Raw genomic sequence first — 20,358 nt, forward strand, 5'->3', positions numbered from 1 at the left:
AGCACATATACCAATAGCCCAGGGTCATTATCGACCGTAACGTAGAGGTGGTTACTGAATTCTTATGGACAGTTGTTTTCAGAAGCCCTGGGTGGGGGTGGGTTTAGGAGAGAAATTCTAATAGAAGACTCTTTGGGACTTTGTAGATAATGGAGAGATGAGTTTTGTGGGAAGGGGACTAGACATCATTCTTACCTTTATAGTCTTGTTTTCTGTTCAAGTGTTAAATATGATTCTCTTGGGATTCTTTTGTTGATTTGTACAGCTGCCACTGTACTGTTCATGACTGTATCCATGGGAACGTAAGTAGGATGACATAAGTTTATAACTTGTTGCTAGGCAGATCTCGCTTGGAATGTAGTAAAATTTCCTCGTTAAAAAGTGTTTGGGGAGGGGGAGGGAGTGGGGTGCTTGGGAGCTCGGGGTTAATAGATACAAATTATTGCCTTTGGAATGGATTAGCAATGAGATCCTGCTGTGTAGCACTGGGAGCCATGTCTAGTCACTCACGAGGGAGCATGAGAACGTGCGAAAATAGGATGTGTACATGTATGTGTAACTGGGTCACCATGCTGCACAGTAGGAAACAAATGTAGTGGGAAATAACTATTTAAAAAAATGTTCGACTGTTTTACCTTCTGTGGGGGAAGGTAACTAATCAGAACAGTTTGTAATTAGGAGTTCCTGTCATGGTGTTCAGTGGTTAACAAATCTGACTAGGAACCATGAGGTTGTGGGTTTGATCCCTGGCCTTGCTCAGTGGGTTAACGATCCGGCGTTGCCGTGAGCTGTGGTGTAGGTCGAAGATGCGGCTTGAATTCTGCATTGCTGTGGCTGTGGTGTAGGCCGGTGGCTGCAGCTCTGATTAGCCCCCTAGCCTGGGAACCTACATATGCCGCGGGTGCAGCCCTAGAAAAGACCCCCCCCCCCAAAAAAAAGAAAAGTTTGTAATTAATAGTGTGAAATTGTATAAACCTTTTATAATGAAAAGGACTGGTCGTGTTTTTAGTTAATTGAATATTTGAAATTTAAGAGAATAACTTGAAGTAACGGATTGTGTGCTATAACTTGGCCTTTTAGGTTTAAAAGGCCAGTATTCAGATGTGTAGGGACTAGATGTGGATACTTGATTCATCCTAGAATATACATCAAATTCCAGAACGATGACAGGTATTTTAGGTAGCTCATCTGACTCTCAGAGACTTGGCGGACTAATGAAGGAGGCCTTATAGAAATCAGGATACCCGTCTCTTATTTTGGTTGAAATTTTCTTTTTCTTTTTGCTTTTTAGGGCCACACCTATGGCATATGGAAGTTCCAAGCTAGGTGTCCAACCAGAATTGCAGCTGCCGGCCTACACCACAGCCACAGCAACACCAGATCTGAGCTGCGTCTGTGACCTACATCACAGCTCACGGCAAAGCTGAATCCTTGACCCTCTGAGCAAGGCCAGGAATTGAACCTGCATCCTCATAGATTCTAATTGAGTTGGTTTCCACTGCTCCACAATGGGAACTCCTGAAATTTTCGGCTTTCTTTGTTGTTGTTGTTTGTTTGTTTTGTCTTTTCTAGGCCTGTACCCGAGGCATATGAGATTCCCAGGCTAGGGGTCTAATCGGAGCTATAGCCGCTGGCCTACACCACAGCCACAGCAACTCAGGATCCAAGCCGTGTCTGCAACCTACACCACAGTTCACAGTGGGATCCTTAACCCACTGAGCAAGGCCAGGGATCAAAGCAGCAACCTCATGGTTTTCGTTAACCACTGAGCCACGACAGGAACTCCAAATTTTCGTTTTTTTAATTAAAAAATTTTGGTAGGTAATGTCATTGGTATAAAACCACTAAATTTGAAAAATGTGTGTAGAGTGAAACATAATTGGTCTCACAGTTCCCCAGAGGCCACCGTGCTTACTAGCTCCTTGTCGGATGATAATTTGAAGAACTCAGTGGGTAGTTACTTAGTAATGATAGATACTGTATTTAGGCATGTTATAGTCTAGCCACTGTGACCCGTGCATTACAGGACAGCTTAGCAAGCGGTTACTCTTAACTCCATCCTACAGATACAGAAGCCTTTTCCCAGGCTTAGAGAGTGATGTCCCCGCTGAGGCACAGTAGCTTAAGGGTCTGACTGCAGTGGCTCAGGACACGTGGAGCGTGGTTTGATCCCTAGTCTGTGAACCTCCATGTGCCAGGTGCAGCCATTAAAAAAAAAAAAAAGTAACTTGCGCCAAGTTTAATCTCTCTTGTATGGAGTATTTCTAGTAAATTGTGTGCGCCAAGGAAGCAGGGCCCATGCTTTTTGTATCCAGTATAGGGCCCGTGGGGTTTGGGTAGCGTGTCAAACACCGTGTGAAGGCTGGTTTTACCAAGGTGCTTGTACTCTCACTTATTAGCTTTGAACCTGTGTCGTTGTGAGTCAGACTTCTCTTTGTGGAGAAGTCACATTGACGATTGGAGCAGCACTGCATCCGAGTGTCTGTGCGGGGAGCCTCGTACTTCCAGATTTCACGTTGGGAACGTGTGGGCGAGCCGCCCTGTGATTGGATAAGGTCCAGTACTTGGGGATGAGGGGACTTGACGGAGGGATTGGTGACTCCACTCCTTTTGGGGGGGTTAGTGTTTACCCCTTTCCTCCACTCCTGCCCCGACTATACCTTGGCTCAGTGTCCTCTTACCTTCGTGATCTAACAGAAGTCAGCTGGAAGAAATGAACTCCTTTGTTAAGTGCCAGTATTAATAAGTGTCTGGAAAATCTGTGTTTATTGTAAGCTGTATGTAGTTTCTTACATGTGAATTTTAGAAAATACAGTTTTAGAGCTTGGGTAAGATTAACTGAGATTGGCAAGAGGAAAATGAGGGACAAATCAATTCCATAGGTAATTGTTGAATTACTTTCTTTAAGGGTTTGTTTTTTTTTTTTTGGTCTGTCTTTTCTAGGGCTGCACCCGCAGCATATGGAGGTTCCCAGGCTAAGGGTCAAATCAGAGCTGCAGCTGCCGGCCTAACCACAGCCACAGCAACGCAGGATCCGAGCCACATCTGCGACCTACACCACAGCCCACAGCAACGCCGGATCCTTAACCCACTGAGCGAGGCCAGGGATCGAACCCACAACCTCACGGTTCCTGGTCAGAGTCATTTCTGCTGCGCCACGACAGGAACTCCGTGAATTGCTTTCTTAAGTGAGGGTAATGGTTGTCTTGCAGGGTCAGTGTGAGGATTAAGAGAGAGCCCTTCTGAAGGTCTTGGGCCAGTTATTTGATGACGACCCTGATGGTTCAACTCCCCCAGCACTTAGTAGGTGTTAGCATGACGTGAGCGGGGAAGTATTCTGAGACATCGTAGGAGGCATGGGAGTACAGGAGAACAGTCGGGAAGGTCATTTAAAAAGATTTTATGGTATTCTAAACATGATAGCAAGGCTGAACTAAGCATTAGAAATGGAAGAGATTAGGCGTTCCGTCGTGGTTCAGTGGTTAACGAATCCAACTAGGAACCGCGAGGTTGCAGGTTCGATTTCTGGCCTCGCTCGGTGGGTTAAGCATCCGGCGTTGCTGTGGCTGTGGTGTAGGCCAGCAGCAAGAGCTCCAATTAGATCTCTAGCCTGGAACCTCCATATGCCGAGGGTGCAGCCCTAGAAAAGATGGAAAGACAGGAAAAAAAAAGAAAAAAGAAAGCAAGCAAAGGAAGAGATTGGATTTGAGAGGATGTGAGCAAAGCACGTAGATAGGGCTGGAAGGGAGGGCAGTACAGACGCCGAGTTTGGTGCCTTTAGGAGTGGGTGCTGTAGACTGTGGAACAGTCTGGACGTGTCATTAGTGTTTTGGAAACTGAGAAACAGGTTAATGTAGAGTCATTACCTCAGCAGAATTTGGAAGCTGAACCAGAGGGAGAGGTGGTGCTGCTGGTGAGAAGCGGGAGTAGAGGTACCAGCAGTCTCTAGAGGCCTAGGGGTGGCAGGTGGGGCTCGCTGGCAGGGCCGACTGGACGTCTGTAGGAAGTCCTCTAGGGTCTGGCTTCACTTCCCTGTCCCAGCAGTGGCACAGTGTACGCTTTGGTAAATAAAGTTTGAACCAAAGGGATGCCAGGTTTGCGGAGCGGGGAGGGTGGTAGGTACACAGGTGAGGTGAAAGTTTGCGTATTAAGTGAGAACCTCAGAACATCCCAGAATTCTTGCATCCCAGCAGCAGATTCGAAGATTCTTTTTTGAGAAAGAACTGGCTCAGATGTAAAGGTCTGCAGCCTCTGACAGTTGCCACACTGTACTCTCGTCATTGATGGCATTGCTGTGCCTTAAACAACTACACCCGTTTTGTTCTCTCTCCCAGTTTCTGATGGCCAGGATTTAGGAAGGGCGGGGCGGTAGTTTTGGCTTGGATTTCCCTGTAGGTTGTGGTCGTGTGGTGGCTGCAGACAGAACAGCAGGGGTGCCGAAGCAGCTTGGGCTGGCTGCTCCCCTCCTGCGGTCTCTCGGGACAGGCGGATAGCAAGAGAACCGAGTGTGAGTCTGTCGCCTCTATGACTCAGCCTCAGGGGCCAGAGCAGCATCTCCGCCGTCTCGCAAGTCTGTTCCGCTTCGGGGGGAGGCCACGTAGGTTCCGTCTCTCTTTCTTCTTCTTGTCTGGGCCCACAGCATGAGGAGGTTCCCAGGACAGAGATCAAAACCACACGACCGCAGCAACTGGAGGTGCTGCAGTGCCAGTGCCAGTGCCGGGTCCTAACCTGCTGCACCGCTGGGGAACTCCCAGCTTCCGTCTTCTGGTAGCAGTTGAATGAAGCACGCGAAGGAGGGCGTTGTAGCTGTCATTGGAGGAGCTGGTTTATCACAGTTTACCCTTGGTTGTAAGGCATCTCTCCCACGGGCAAGTTACAGCCACACCCTCTCCCCACACCCGCAGTCTCCTCCTCGTGGCATTGGCTTCCATTTAGGATCTCGTCACCCGTGGCCAGATGAACTTCCTCAGGTGTGCATCTGGGTCTGGACACACGTGAACCGAAGAGACGAGTAATCTGCCATTACCTCCCACTTAAAATCGGTGTCAGGCTGTGGCGAATTGCTGCAGACACAGCTGTTCCGAAAGGGGGACGCAGGCACAGCAGCCACTGGGTCCAGAGCTTTCTGAGATCCAGCCAGGCACAAGCTGCGAGTCCTCGATGAGGACTCAGTTCTCTTACCTGGAAGTGATTCTCCAGGGCTCTTGGCTCTGCTCTGAGGGTTCTGGGTTTGCCTCCTGAGTTATCCTTTTCCTTAAGTAATGTCTGTTTAAAAAAAAATTGTGTTAAGGAAGTTCCCTTTTGGTGCAGAGGGTTAAGGATCCAATGCTGCTGTAGCTGTGGTGCGCAGGTTGTTGGTGCAAGTTCTATCCCTGGCCCGGGAACTTTCTTGTGCTGTGGGTGTGACCCCCTAAAAATTGTGTTAAAATACACAACATAGGAGTTCCCATTGTGGCGCAGTGGTTAACGAATCCGACTAGGAACCATGAGGTTGTGGGTTCGGTCCCTGCCCTTGCTCAGTGGGTTGACGATCCGGCGTTGCCGTGAGCTGTGGTGTAGGTTGCAGACACGGCTCGGATCCCGCGTTGCTGTGGCTCTGGCATAGGCCCGTGGCTACAGCTCCAATTGGACCCCTAGCCTGGGAACCTCCATATGCCGTGGGAGCGGCCCAAAGAAATAGCAAAAAAAGACCAAAAAAAAAAAAAAAAAAAAAAACACAACATAAAATTTACCATGTTGGAGTTCCCATTGTGGCGCAGTGGTTAACGAATCTGACTAGGAGCCATGAGGTGGTGGGTTTGATCCCTGGCCTTGCTCAGTGGGTTAAGGATCCGGTGTTGCCGTGAGCTGTGGTGTAGGTTGCAGACACAGCTCAGATCCCGCGTTGCTATGGCTCTGGTGTAGGCTGGTGGCTACAGCTCTTATTTGACCCCGAGCCTGGGAACCTCCATGTGCTGTGGGAGCGGCCCTAGAAAAGGCAAAAAGACCAAAAAAAAAAAAAAAAAAAAAAAAAATTTACCATGTTAACTTTTTTTTTTTTTTTTGCTGCACCACTGACATGGGGTTTCCAGGCCAGGGATCGAACCCGAGCCACAGCAGTGACCCAAGCCACTTCAGTAATGATGCTGGATCCTTAAGCCTCTGTGCCACAAGGAAACTCTCCATCTTAATTATTTTTAAGTGAACAGTTCAGTGGCATTAAATACATTCATAATATTGTGCAGCCATCAGTAAAAATCTACCTCCAGAATGCTTTCCATCTTAATGAAATTGAAACTCTCTGCCCATAAACCACTAAGTCCCTTTGCCCACACCCCACCTCCCCACGGCCCCTGGACTCACCATCCTACTTTGTCTCTGTGGCTTTGCTCTTAGTGCCCATGTAAGTGGACTCGGATGTGTTTGTGTTTTTGTATCTGGCTTATTTCACGTAACATCGTGTCCTCAGAGTTCATCCACGCCGTAGTCTGTGTCAGAATTTCCTTCCTTTTCCGGACTGAGTAATATTTTATTGTGTGGATGCACCATGTTTTGCTTATATATTCTTCCATGGCTAGCCACTTGGGCTGCTTTCGTGTTTTGGTTATTGTGAATAATGCTGCTGTGAACGCAGGTGTACACATACCTCGTGGAGACACAGCTTTTACTTCTTTGGGGTATGTACCCAGAGGTGGGAGTGCTGGCTCACATGGCAACGTAGCGTTTTGTAGGAAGTGTCGTCCACATTGACCGTGCAGTTTTACTTGCCCGTCAGTACCGTGTGAGAGGTCAGATTGCGCCGCATCCTCGCTGATGCTTGTCGTTGTCTGTCTTTCGGTAGAGGCCATTCTGAAGGGTGTAGTTTTACTGACATTTGCCTAATGACTAGTGATGCTGCGCCTCTTTTCATGTGCTTCTTAACTGTTTGTGTATCTCTTTGAAGAAAGATCTATTGAAGTCCTTTGTCCTTTTTTTTTTTTTTTTTTTTTTTTTTTGGTCTTTTTTTAGGGCTTCACTGGTGGCATATGGAGGTTCCCAGGCTGGGGGTCTAATTGGAGCTGTAGCTGCTGGCCTACACCACAGCCACAGCAACGCCAGGTCCAAGCTGTGTCTGTGACCTACACCACAGCTCATAGCAACCCCGGATCCTTAACCTGCTCAGCAAGGCCAGGGATCCAGCCTGCGTCCTCGTGGATGCTAGTCAGATTCGTTCCTCTGAGCCACCGTGGGAACTCCCCTTTGTCCATTTTTTAATCTGGTTGTTTCCTTGTGGAGTTTTAGGAGTTCTCCATATATTCTGGATGTTAATTCCTTATCCGATCTATGATCTGTGGATATTTTCTTAAAGAAATGGCTAGTTTTTATAGCTTAGTAAAGTTTTCTTAGCCTGCTTCAGGCAAATATTTTGGGAGGAAAAAAGGCCTTCATTTTGTATTGTTTTTGTCTCTTTCAGTCCAGACTGGTACAGTACCTTAAAAATTTTGTGGTTTCTCTGTGTGTCAGTTTGAAATCCACTCCATTAGACAAAAGCCACACTTTATGATCAGTCCTTAATTTCCTGACTCCTTGTGAGTCTGCTGCGGAACAGCCACTCCTAACAGTCTGAGAAGCTCTGCTGTTTTAATGGAGGGATCTTTAGAGGCAGATCTTAAGACTTTTACAAGACCCTTGGTCTGTTTGAAGGCCAATATGGAGCCTTCTTGGATCTTTCTGAGGTTTTAAAAATATTTTCCACCGTAACCTGGACTTGATCTTTCCTGCTGGCCATTTCTTTTTTCTTTTTTTCTTTTTTGTCTTTTTAGGGCTGCCCCCACGGTATATGTAAGTTCCCAGGCTAGAGGTTGAATTGGAGCTGTAGCTGCCAGCCTACACCATAGCCACAGCCACGCCAGATCCTTAACCACTGAGCCACAATGGGGACTCGCCCGTAGCCATTTCTTATTTTGAGAATCATTTTGCCGTCAGGAGAGGCTGGGGCTAAGCACAAGCTTTTACTTTTGAACCCGGCAAGTCCTGACTCCTGGGCTCTTTTTCCCCAGCCCACCCCTCTCCCCCTCATCTTGTCACAGGCAGTGCGAAGACGCTGGATCACTTTCACCACCAGGCCTGGAAGTCTCCTTAGCTGGATCCTGGAGTTTGTTGGTACAGCTCCTCTGCTCCATGTCACTGCAGGTCACACTTCCCACCACTACGTAGCAAGGTCCCCATCCCTCCAGGGTCTACTCATCGCTTTCTCACTTTGCTCTAAGCCTTACTGATAAAACTCCCTAAGACCTTCCTGTTTCTACCTGCCAGCCTGTCTCAAAGCTGCGATTCTGGTTTTGTTTGCAATGGCATCTCACTTCCAGGTGCCGAAGTCTGTATCACTTATTTCGCCTGCCTAAAAAGTGACCCCCTCCCCCCAAAAAATTAAATAATATGCAATAATTGCATGGCTTCTGTGGGTCAGGAATTTGGGGAAGCTTTGCTGGGTGACTCTGATTCTGGCTCAGGTAACGTGTGGTGGTGGTCAGTTGGTGGAGCTGGAAGAGGAGTGGGCGCAGGCAGAGAGCCGTGTGCATGGCGGGGGCACAGCTGAGCCCCTCTCTCCATGTGCACGAGTCTCAGAGCCTCTTGATGAGGTCCCTGCCTGTGGACTACTTTGTGCTGCTGCTTCAAGGCGCTCAGATTGCTTATGTGGACACGTGCTTTCCAAAGTTTTATGTCAGGAGAAACAGGCAGAATCGGTTTAGCCTCTCTGACTTGGCCTTGGAGTTGATATCATGTCATTTCTGCTGTAGTCACAAGTTTGCCCACATTCAAGGAGGAGGGAACAGCTCTTGATGATTTTGAAGAACATACAGTAAATTGAATTTGTCCTGTGTTTTCTCAGGAATAGATACCAGTTTTTTTTGTTTTGGGTCGGGATAGCATGCCACACAAGGAATACACCTGTTACTGGCTGTACTGACCTTTATCTCTTGATTTTAGTTGGTGTCTGCCAGGATTCTCCACTGTAAAATTATTTAAGAAGTGTTGTTTTTTGGCTGCACCCATTCATGCAGTAGTTCCTGGGCCAGGGATGTAACCCGAGCCATAGCAGTGACAACTACTAGGTTTTCTGGTGGCCTTAACTACTAGGCCACCAGGGAACTCCAAGACATATTTTTGTGCTTATTAATATATAATAAGTTTTTTTTTTTTTCTTTTTAGGACTGCACCTGAGGCATATGGAGGTTCCCAGGCTAGAGGTCCAATTGGAGCTGTAGCTGCCTGCCTACACCACAGCCACAGCAACGTGGGATACAAACCGTGTCTGTGACCAACACGGCAGCTCACGGTGATGCTGGATCCTCAACCCCCTGAGCGAGGCCAGGGATTGAACCTGCGTCCTCATGGATACTAGTCAGATTTGTTTCTGCTGAGCCACGACGGGAATTCCTATAATAAGTATTTTGTGAGGAAATAGTTTGTAGCTTCTAATTCTCTGCCATTTATTCCTTTATTTGCAACCAGTGTGGACTCAAGGTTTTCCTTTTTATTCAAAGTTATAATTCATAACTGTCATTATTTGATGCTCAGATTATCCCAGATTTGGCCAGTGGGAGCCCCTTCAAGTGGGTTCCTGTGTCCTTTTGACAAACCTCCATCATTCTTTAAATACTTCTTTGCTTGAAATATCAAGATGTTCCAAGTTCATCTTGTATTTTCTCTGCCTCGTGTTGGAGTCAGCTCTTCCTTCAGGGAGCACTGATTTCTTTTAGTGAGAGACAGTGTTGCAGAAGCCGGGGTCTGGTGCTCGGTCTGCTCCGTGCTGCCATGGCTTCTGGGCCTCTGCGTGGACAGAGCTAGGAAGTGAGCTGTGTCTGCTCCACATCTCTTTCTGTCTCTGTCCCCTACTTTATATGCGAAACTGTGAATCGATACCAAATGCCACTGGTTTTGACCCAGTGCTGTAGGATTCATTTTGGCCACTTTCCTTTTTTGTAACTCCCTTCTTTCACAGTGAGAAGTCCTGGTTCCCAGTATTCTCAATGTATTTACCCATTTGCTTAATCTTCGTGAAAGCTCGGCTCAGACATGGGGTCCAGGAAGTGGGGAATTCCACAAGGGGGTGAGGCGAAGGGATTTCTAAAGTGGCGGCAAAGATAAATCTTGGGATAAATCTGTGCAGGTACCAGCCAGCCAGTTTGGTGAGGGCGGCGGGGCGCCAAGGGGTAGTTTCAGGAAATAAACAACTGATAGGTTAACTCTTCTAGTAGAGGTTGGGGTGGGGGTGGGACTGTGAAAAGTAGACAGAAAACAAAGCAACAACAGCAGCAAAAACGGCAATTACTTAGTTCCATTTAAACCAAAGTATTCGGAAATGGACCTGCAATAATAGTATGAGCATGATGCAGCTGCATAGTATTTGCACAGCCATGCACATAAAATATTGGTTCAATCCAAACATGTTAAGCCTAGTGTAGGATGACTGGGGGAGGGAGAGGCTAGTTGTGTAGGAAATCCACTTTTATGTAAGGTAGTGAATGGATAGTGTTCAAACTTGAGGGGAAATCAGTGGCAATGGAAGTATGTTGTTTTGAAATACTGGAAATAGCTAATAGATTTGAGAAGAATTCTGGGCTACAGGATGAGAGGAGAGAGCCCTAACACTGAACTTGAAGGAGCAGTTTAGGGCATAAGCTGAGAAGCAAGCAGGCAAGGCCTTAGGAGGTAAGTAGCTAGTGTGGTATCACATGTGGATATTTGTCATGCTTTTTGGCCCCCAGTACTTTTCGAACACTGTCTTTGGGGGAATTTCCCGCATCATTAGTCCTAAAATAGAAGCTGGTCATAGGCTTTCCCACTGTTCCTTGCAGTTAGCCATATACATGTGAGTCCTGCTCTATGAACCAGGGCGAGACTGAGCTTGAGAAGCAGGTCATGTGAAGGAAGCCAGGGTGGTGGAAGACCGGCATCCGAGGCGGCAGGTGGTGGGGTCCGTGGAGCCGCTGTGGTGGTAAGATCTCCACCGAAGCCGTTCTGTGCGATGTTTGTGTGTGCTGGCTGAGTCTCCGACCCTCCTAGAGACTGTGTGAGCCCCCAGGCGCTTGTCCTGGCTGGAATGAGTTCTGTTGGAGCAGGCGGGTCTGATGATGAAGGAGCTGGGAAAGGGGTGGTTGTCTAGCCTGGTTGTGTAAAAAGGCAGTGAAGCACAGAGAGAGGGGCTGCTCGAGTCATGATCTAATGACTAAAATTATTGTGAAGTCAGTGTGTTAATAAAAGTTCCAGGAGGAAGTGAGTGAAAAAAGCACACAAACTTTACAAACCTCACCACACCCATTCACTAAAACAAAACAAACAAAACAGGATTTCCTTGGATAGTGGAAAGGTCCAGACTTCAAAGTGTAGTGGACAGGATTATGCCATTTCATTTGTCTGTTAATGCAATCTAGAGATCATGTCCAGTCCTCTTATTTTATTTTATTTTTTGCTTTTTAGGGCCTCACCTGTGGCATATGGAAGTTTCCAGGCTAGGGGTCCAATTGGAGCTGCAGTTGCCTGCCTACACGATAGCCACAGCAATGCCAGATTGGGGCCACATCTGCAGCCTACACTGCAGCTCACTGCAATGCTGGATCCTTAACCCACTGAGCGGGGCCAAGGATCGAACCCGCATCCTTACGAACACTAATCAGGTTTGTAACCAGGTGAGCCACAACAGGCACTCCAAGTCCTCTTACTTTATTGATGGGGAAACTGAGACCCAGATATATCCTGAAATTTCAATTTTTTTTGCAGGAGTTTGGTCATTCTGCAGTTGTATTCCAAGGAAGAAACTTTAGGGCTACGGGGTTCTAGTTTTTCTTCTTGATATTATGGGTGTTCTTTACAGCCAAGGTAGGAACTGATTTCTCTGAGATATTTTAATAGTATGGAACTCATTTTCGAGTTCTTAATCTCAGTTGTTTAATGTTGAATGGTTTGCCCTGTACTGAATTGTTTAACTGTTTTCGCACTAATAACTGCTCCATTGGCAATGAGACTCGGACTCATAATAGAATGGAGGTATCTTTTTTTTTTTTTTTTTTTTTTTTTTTGTCTTTTTAGGGCTGCCCCCATGGGCATATGGAGGTTCCCATGCTAGGGGTCCAGTCGGAGCTGTAGCCACCAGCCTACACCATAGACAGCAATGCCAGATCTGAGCTGTGTCTGCAGCCTACACCACAGATCATGGCAACACCAGATCCTCAACGCACTGAGCGAGGCCAGGGATTGAGCCTTCGTCCTCATGGATGCTAGTCAGGTTCGTTAACTGCTGAGCTACAACTGGAACTCCAGAATGGAGATATCTCAATGAGAATGTTCTGTTAAAGTTAACTCCTGATTTCCTGGTAGCTGATAGAACTCCCCACTGTGGCATCTTTGTGATTGGATAGAAAAATTTGACAGTGAGTTTTGAGTATTGTCATTAATGAAGGATATAGAATTAAAAATAGTTCGAGCCTGGAGTAGAGATGGGTGACATGAGTACGTGTACTCATGAGATAAATGAGTTCCCTTATTATCATTATTATTACTCAGTGAATTTATTACATTTATAGTTGTGCAATGATCATCATAATCCAATTTCACAGGATTTCCATCCCACAACCCCGGCGCATCCCCCCACTCCCCAAACGGTCTCCTTTGGAAATCATAAGTTTTTCAAAGTCTATGAGTCAGTATCTCTTCTGCAAAGAAGTTCATTGTGTCCTTTTTTCAGATTCCATGTCAGTGAAAGCATTTGATGTTGGTGTCTCATTGTATGGCTCACTTCACTTAGCATGATAATTTCTAGGTCCATCCATGTTGCTAAAAATGCTGGTATTTTGTTCCTTTTGATGGCTGAATAATATTCCATTGTGTATATGTACCACATCTTCTTGATCCACTCCTCAGTCAATGGACATTTAGATTGTTTCCATGTCTTGGCTATTGCAAATGGTGCTGCAGTGAACATCGGAGTCCAAGTGTCTTTTCGAGTCATGGTTTTCTCTGGACAGATACCCAGGAGTGGGATTGCTGGATCAAAAGGTAGTTCTGTTTTTATTTTTCTGAGGCATCTCCACACTGTTTTTTCCACAGTGGTTGCACCAGTTTACATTCCCACCAACAGTGTAATAGGGTTCCTTTTTTTCCACCCCCTCTCCAGCACTTATTGTTTATAAACTTTCAGATGCTAGCCATTCTGGCTGGTGTAAGGTGATACCTCATAGTGGTTTTGATTTGCATATCTCTAATAATGAGTGATGTTGAACATCTTTTCAGGTGTTTTTTGGCCATCTGCATGTCTTCTTTGGAGAACTGTCTGTTTCGATTTTCTGCCCATTTTTTGATGGGATTGTTTGTTTTTTTTGGTATGGAGCAGTAGGAGGTGTTTATAAATTTTGGAGATTAATCCCTTGTCAATTGATTGATTTGCAAAGATTTTCTCCCATTCGTGGGTTGTCTTTTTTTTTTTTTCGTTTTGTTTAAGGTTTCCTTTGCTGTGTAGAAACTTTTAAGTTTAATTAGGTCCCATTTGTTTCTTTTTGTTTTTACTGTCATTACTCTAAGAGGTGGATCTGAGAAGATGTTGCTGTCATTTATGTCAGAGAGTGTTTGGCCTATGTTTTCCTCTAAGAGTTTTATAGTGTCTGGTCTTGTATCTAGGTCTTTAATTCATTTTGAGTTTATTTTTGTGTATGGTGTTAGGGAGTGTTCTAATTTCATTCTTTTCCATGTGGCTGTCCAGTTTCCCCAGCACCACTTATTGAACAGGCTGTCTTTTCTCCATTGTATATTCTTGCCTCCTTTGTCATAGATTAGTTGGCTGTAGGTGTGTGGGTTTAATTCTGGGCTTTGTATCCTGTTCCACTGATCTGTATTTCTGTCTTTGTGCCAGTACCATACGGTTTTGATGATTGTTGCTTTGTAGTATAGTCTGAAGACAGGGAGCCTGATTCCTCCAGCTCCATTTTTCTTTTTCAGGATGTCTTTGGCTATTCTGTGTCTTTTGTGCTTCCAAACAAACGTTAAAATATTTTGTTCGAGTTCCGTGAAAAATGTTCTTGGTAATTTGATAGGGATTGCATTGAATCTATAGATTGCCTTGGGTGGTATAGTCATTTTGATAATATTAAGTCTTCCTTTTTTTTTTTTTTTTTTTTTTTGTGTGTCTTTTTAGCTATTTCTTGGGCTGCTCCCGCAGCATATGGAGGTTCCCAGGCTAGGGGTCAAATTGGAGCTGTAGCCACCGGCCTACGCCAGAGCCACAGCAATGTGGGATCCAAGCCGCGTCTGCAACCTACACCACAGCTCACGGCAACGCCGGATCGTTAACCCACTGAGCAAGGGCAGGGACCGAACCCGCAACCTCAGGGCTCCTAGTCGGATTCGTTAACCACTGTGCCACGACGGGAACTCCAACTCTTCCAATCCAAGAGCATGGTATGTCTTTCCATCTATTTGTGTCGTCTTTGATTTCTTTCATCAGTGTCTTATAGTTTTCAGAGTGCAGGTCTTTTGTCTCTTTAGGTAGGTTTACTCCTAGGTATTTTATTCTTTTGGATGCAATGGTAAACGGGATTGCTTCCCTAATTTCTCTTTCTGCTCTTTCATTGTTAGTATATAGAAATGCCGTCAATTTCTGTGTATTAATTTTGTATCCTGTGACTTTGCCAAATTCATGGATGAGCTCCAACAGTTTTCTGATAGAGTCTTTAGGATTCTCTAGGTATAGTATTATGTCATCTGCAAATAGGGCTAGTTTTACTTCTTCCTTTCCAATTTGGATTCCTTTTATCTCTTTTTCTTCTCTCATTGCTGTGGCTGGGACTTCCAGAACTATGTTGAAGAGTAGTGGCGAGAGCGGACATCCTTGTCTTGTTCCTGATCTCAACGGGAATTCTTTCAGCTTTTCACCACTGAGAATGATGTTTGCTGTGGGTTTGTCATATATGGCCTTTATGATGTTGAGTAGGTTCCCTCTGTGCCCACTTTCTGAAGGGTTTTTATCAGAAATGGGTGTTGGATCTTGTCAAAGGCTTTTTCCGCATCTATCGAGAGGATCGTATGGTTTTTATTCTTCAGTTTGTTACTGTGGTGTATCACACTGATGGATTTGCGGATATTGAAGAACCTTTGCATCCCTGGAATAAATCCCACTTGATCATGATGTACAATGCTTTTAATGTATTGTTGGATGTGGTTTGCTAGTATTTTGTTGAGGATTTTTGCATCTATGTTCATCAGTGAAATTGGCCTTAATTTTCATTTTTTGTGATATGTTTGGTTTTGGTATCAGGGTGATGGTGGCCTCATAAAATGAGTTTGGGAGTATCCCTTTGCAATTTTTTGGAATAGTTTCAGAAGGATAGGTGTTAGCTCTTCTCTAAATGTTTGATAGAATTCGCCTGTGAAGCCATCTGGTCCTGGACTTTTGTTTATTGGAAGTTTTTTAATCACGGTTTCAATTTCAGTTCTTGTAATGGGTTCGTTCATCTTTTCTATTTCATCTTGGTTTAGTCTTGGAAGATTGTACTTTTCTACGAACTTGTCCATTTCTTCTAGGTTTTCCGTTTTATTGGCATGTAGTTGCATATAGTAGTCTCTCATGATCCCTTGTATTTCTGTGATGTCCGTTGTTACTTCCCCTTTTTCATTTCTAATTTTATTGATTTGAGTCCTCTCTCTCTTTTTCTTGGTAAGTCTGGCTAAGGGTTCAGCTGTTCGTTTCATTGATCTTTTCTATGGTTTTCTTTGTTTCTATTTCATTGATTTCTGCTCTGATCTTTATGATTCCTTTCCTTCTACTAACTTTAGGTCTTGTCTGTTTTTCTCTCTCTAGCTGCTTTAGATGTAAAGTTAGGTTATTTATTTGAGCTTTTTCTTGTTTCATGAAGTGGTTTGTATTGCCAAAAACTTTCCTCTTAGAATGGCTTTTGGTGCATCCCATAGGTTTTGGAGTGTCGTATCTTTGTTGTCATTTGCTTCTAGGTATGTTTTAAATTTCCTCTTTGATTTCTTCAGTGACCCATTGGTTGTTTAGCAAAAAAAAAAAAAAAAAAAAAAAAAACAGCATGTTGTTTATCTCCATGTGTTTGTGTTTTTTGCAGTTTTTTACTTGTTGTTGATTCCCAGTCGTATAGTGTTGTGGTCGGAAAAGATGCTTGATATGATTTCAATTTTCTTAAAGTTACGGAGGTTGGATTTGTAGCCCAGGATGTGATCAGTCTTAGAGAATGTTCCATTTGCACTTGAGAAGAATGTGTATTCTGTTGCTTTTGGATGAAATGTCCTATAAATATTTATTAAGTCCATCTGGTTTAATGCATCATTCAGGGCCTGTGTTTCCTTATTGATTTTCTGTCTGGTTGATCTGTCCATTGCTTCAAGTGGGGTGTTAAAGTCCCCCACTGTGATTGTGTTATTGTCGATTTCTCCTTTTAAGGTTGTTAGCAGTTGCCTTATATATTGTGGTGAACCTGTGTTGGGTGTGTAGATGTTTAAAATTGTTATATCTTCTTATTGGGTTGATCCTTTGATCATTAGGTAGTGACCTTCTTTGTCCCGTAAAATATTCTTCATTTTAAAGTCTATTTTGTCTGATATGAGTACTGCTTCTCCAGCTTTCTTTTGATTCCCCTTTGCATGGAATATTTTCTTCCATGCTCTCACTTTCAATTTGTATGTGTCCCTAGAAGTGAAGTGGGTCTCTTGAAGACAGCGTATATATGGGTCTTGTTTTTCTATCCATTCATCTAGTCTCTGTCTTTTGGTTGGGACGTTTAGTCCATTAACATTTAAGGTAGTTATTGACATGTCTTTTTTCTTCCTTCTTCTCTTGTTCTCTCCTCTTGTGGTTTGATGACTATCTTTAGTGTATTTGAGTTGATTTTTGTTATTTGTGTGTGTTTCAATTGTATTTTGGTTTGCAGTTATTCTGAAGTTTTGATGTAAGAATTTATATATATATATATATATATATGAGATTGTTTTAAGTTGCTGGTCTCTTAATTGCAAATGCATCTCCAATGTTCTGCATTTGTACCCACCTCTTCTCATGATTTCTGATTTTGGTGGCATAATTGTGCATGGATGATTTTGTATCTTTACTATATATATACCTTTACTGGTGAGCCTTGTCATTTGTCGTATTTCTGTTTCTTTTCTGTCTAGAGAAGTTCCTTTAGTATTCGTTGTAAAGCTGGTTTAGTGTTGCGGAATTCTCTTAGGCTTTGCTTATCTGTGAAGCTTTTGATTTCTCCTTCAAACCAGAATGAGCTCCTTGCTGGGTAAAGTAATCTTGGTTGGAGGTTTTTTCCTTTCATCACGTTAAGTATATCATGCCACTCCCTTCTGGCCTACAGAGTTTCTGCTGAAAAATCTGCCAATAACCTTATCAGGGTTCATTGTATGTTATTTGTTTCTTTTCCCTAGCTGCTTTCAAGATTTTCTGTCTTTAATTTTGGTCAGTTTGATTAGTATGTGTCTCGGGGTATTCCTCCTTGGGTTTATTTTGTATGGTGCTCGTTGTGCTTCCTGGATTTGTGTGAGTGATTCCTTCCCCATGTTAGGGAAGTTTTCGGCTATTATCTCTTGGAATATTTTTTCTGTCCCCTTCTCTCTCTCTTCCCTTTCTGGCACCCCTATAATACGGATGTTGGTGCGTTTCACATTGTCCCAGAGTTCTCTGAGACTCTCTTCATTTGTTTTCAATCTTTTTTCTCTTTTCTGTTCCACATCCGTAATCCCACTAATCTGCCCTCCACCTCGCTTATTTGTTCTTCTGCCCCCTGTATTCTGCAGTTGGCTGCTTCTAGTGAGTTTTTAATTTCAGTTATTGTATTTTGCATCTCTTCTTGTTTACGTTTTATATCTTGTATCTCTTTGCTCAGTGTTTCCTGTAAGTTATCCATCTTTGCCTCCAGTTTATTTCCAGTGTCTTGCATCATCTTCAGCATCAACAGTCTAAAGTCTTTTTCCTGGAGGCTGAGAATCTCCTGATCACATAGCTGATTTTCTGGGGTTTTTCTTTCTCTCTCATCTGAGTTATAGTCCTCTGTCTTTTCATTTTTATAGGTTTTTGGGGTGGTGACCTTTCTACAGATAATAGAGTTGTAGCCTCTCTTACTTCTGGTGTCTGCCCCCCTTGTGGCTGAAGTTGGTAGGGGGCTTGCTGTAGGCTTCCTGATGGGAGGGAGTGGTGCCTGCTCACTGGCAGGTGGAGCTGATTCTTATCCCTCTGGTGGGTGGTGCTTTGTCTCTGGATGGGATTGGAGATGGCTGTGTGCCTGGGGGGTCTTTTAGTAGTCGCTGGTTTACTGAGGGGCGGGGCTGTGATCCCACCTGGACTGTTGTTTGCCCTGGGGCTTCTCAGTGCTGATGGGTGGGGCCAGATTTTCCCCAAATGGCCACCTCCAGGGAAAGGTACACTGATGACGATTCCCGAGAGCTGTGCTTCCAATGTCCTTCCCCCACCACAAGCCACATTCACCCCTGCTTTCCCAGGAGGTCCTCCAAAGACTGCAGTCAGGTTTGACCCAGATTCCTATGGAGACTTTGCTTTGCCCTGGGACCCAGTGCATGTGAAAGTCTGTGTGTGCCTTTTAAGAATGGGGTCTCCGTTTCCCCCAGTCCCGTGGAGCGGCTGCGCACAAGCCCCCTGGCCTTCAATGCCAGATGCTCCAGGGGCTCTTTCTCCCAGTGCCAGATCCCCAGATGTGGGAGTTTGGTGTGGGGCTCAGAACGCTAACTCCTGTAGGTGAGTCTCTGAACCAGTTACTTTCCAGTCTGTGGGGCTTCCCATCTGGGAGGTATGGGGTTGCTTATGTCACGTAATCACCCCTCCTGCCTCTTGATGTGGCCTCCTCTTTGTCTTCTGGAGCAGGGTATCTTTTTGAAGGTGTCCGGTCCATTTGGGTGGAGATTGCTCAGCATTTGGTTGTGAATTTTGTTGTTTTTAGGAGAGAAGTTGAGCTCCAGTCCTCCTATCCCGCCGTCTTAATCCCACCCCCCCTATTATCCCCCCCCCCCATTATTTAGATAGTTGCGTGTGTCTGGTATTTTGTAGCTGAGAGCTGCGTGAGTTGATTATCTGTTGGCCTTTAATTAATTAATTAATCTGTTTGGCTGTGGCCTCAGGATGTGGAAATTCTCGGGTCAGACCAGCCACAGCAGTGGCCCGAGCTGCTGCGGTAGCAGTGCGGGATCCTTGACTGGTTGCACCGCAAGAGAGCTCCTGGCAGGCCTTTGGAATGGGAGGAACTCATACTTGAGGATCTTCATGCTGACTTGGCCGGAATACGTACGGGTCAGTCAGCTCCGTTTCACGTGAGGACATCGGAACCAAGTCTCTAAGAAACTTCCTTGTGACTGAATCTGGTCCTGGTATCGGGATTGATTATCTTAAGCTCCTCGTATTAGAAACCTTGCAGCTTGCTTTGATTTTTTTTTTTTTTTTTTTGGCCTCACACTCAGCTTGCCTGCCTTCTTATTGCTCTGAACGTTTCTCTTCAAGGAGTGTACCGTCCGCCTAACTTGTTTATGAGTATTGTGTCCTTTCACCCTGACTTGGGTGAAAATTCTCCAGACTGCATTTCTTTCTAGCATATTGTTTCTTTCAACCTAGAACCAGCCTCCTAGCTGAGGTTTTTTGATAGATACGTAACTACCTACTTTTTAACATTGTGCCTTCCAGTTGACAGAGGTGTCACTGTTTGGTAAGTAATGAGTGTACTTAGAATGTGTGACAGTTCACATCAAGTGGAAAGGGTGTGTGTGTGCAGGATTTCAGGGGACTGTGTAAGAAGAAGCTATTTGAAAGTAGCATCTGTTGGATTTTAGAGTGCTAGTCTAATAATTCTAACAAGGCTCATGTCACGTGTGTGTAACCATAAAGTAAAATGTGGGTTCATTTTGAGTTGGGCACTTGGGTAAAACCGAAGAGTTTAAATACAAGATTTCATCTATCCGTCCTTCCTTCCTCTTTCTTTCTCTCTCTTTTCTTTCGTAACTCTCTCTCTCTTCTTTCCTTTTCTCTCTCTCTCTCTCTTTCTGATTTACAGTGTTGTGCCCATTCTTGCTGTTCAGCCAAGCGACCCAGTCATACGTAAACATTCGTTCCCTCTTCTCATGGTATCTTCCAACGTGGTCTGCCCCAAGAGACCAGCTGAAGTTCGCTGTGCTGTACAGCAGGACCTCATTGCTTATCCATTCGAAATCTAACAGTTTGCACCTACGAACCCCAAACTCCCCGTCCATCTCACTCCCTCCACTGCCCCCTGGCAACCGCACGTCTGTTCTCCATGTCCGTAGACAGGTTCATTTGTGCCGTATTTTACATGCCGCATGTGAGTGCTGTCATGTGCTTGTCTTTCTTTTCCTGACCTACTA

The 20,358-nt window shown here is 44.8% G+C and overlaps 1 protein-coding gene and 1 long non-coding RNA gene across 3 annotated transcripts in view; both read left to right on the forward strand.

Moving 5' to 3' along the window:
* RCOR1 (REST corepressor 1) overlaps positions 1 to 20,358 on the forward strand; it is a 137,717-nt gene that overhangs the window by 46,555 nt on the left and 70,804 nt on the right. The window lies entirely within an intron of this gene.
* LOC146402103 (uncharacterized) lies at positions 22 to 5,715 on the forward strand. The gene is made up of 3 exons (XR_014811433.1): positions 22 to 943; positions 1,647 to 2,198; positions 3,632 to 5,715. It is a non-coding gene; the product is annotated as an uncharacterized LOC146402103 (long non-coding RNA).

This window comes from Sus scrofa, chromosome 7, assembly GCF_054392235.1.
Source record: "Sus scrofa isolate SSC_HxYL_T2T_F1_AM1 chromosome 7, Sscrofa_HxYL_maternal_Yorkshire_Landrace_v2.0, whole genome shotgun sequence".
Lineage (NCBI taxonomy): Eukaryota > Metazoa > Chordata > Mammalia > Artiodactyla > Suidae > Sus > Sus scrofa.